Source organism: Nicotiana attenuata, unplaced genomic scaffold (genome assembly GCF_001879085.1).
Source record: "Nicotiana attenuata strain UT unplaced genomic scaffold, NIATTr2, whole genome shotgun sequence".
Lineage (NCBI taxonomy): Eukaryota > Viridiplantae > Streptophyta > Magnoliopsida > Solanales > Solanaceae > Nicotiana > Nicotiana attenuata.
Genome location: NW_017670608.1, coordinates 70,929 through 71,958, shown reverse-complemented (window position 1 = coordinate 71,958; position 1,030 = coordinate 70,929).

Sequence of the window (1,030 nt, the reverse complement as noted above, 5' to 3'; positions counted from 1 at the left end):
ATAGGGCACCCTTCTCGGGTCAATCTAGTCATAGGGGCCGCAATCGATGAAAATCCCTCCACAAAACGACGGTAGTAGCCCGCCAAACCAAGGAAACTGCGAATCTCTGTAGCTGAGGACAGCCTGGGCCAACTCTGCACGACCTCTATCTTCCTCGGATCCACCCGAATGCCCTCACTCGAAACCACGTGGCCTAAGAATGCCACCGAACTCAACCAAAACTCATATTTTGCATAACATAATTCTAATGTGATTACATTTGTTTGACTCAAAAGTTATTACATACCTTATGAGTATAAAACAATATAAATAAATCACGGGAAAATCATAGCAAACCGTAATAATCCGTTGGACCAAATGAAGGAAACGAAAATAAGTACTCAGGATTAGGGGGAGAAACATTAGAAGCCTTTATTGATAATATTGGTTTGGTCTGCCTCTCCATGAAGAGGTTCAGAGCCTTACAATGGTGTTCCTCTTGCCCATAATTTGGGTATCGTTGTCTCTTTTTTCTCTCTCAATAGTGGTGAAGAAGAAGCCCCCCTTTTCTAGGGTTTCCTCTCTTGGTATTTATAGATGTGAGCTTCGTGAGCTGGCAATAAGTGGCCGTGACCACGTTGGGATTTCGCCTTCATGGTGCCGGATGGGCCATGGCCTTGCTGATCGAGTCAGATGCGGGTTGAATATCGTTAATTCTGAGTGGTCGTGCCACTAATTGATCATGAATTAGCTTAAGACGGGATTAGCTTCGTTAATTATCGTGGGGGTCGGATTCTGACCCATACACCTTATATTGTAATTTATAATATATACCCCACTCATGCAATCACAAAATAGGTACTTTTATTTCAAAAAATTTAAAAATCAATATCTGACTTCAAATCGAAAATTGATTGCGCACAACATACTAGTTTATGATCTTCCACTTTTTAGGATAAAAATAGTATATATTTTTTTCAATAAAAAATACATGCATTTTAAGTCCACAAAGTTGCTCTTTATTCCACTTAACAAAAACATAAGTAGCTAT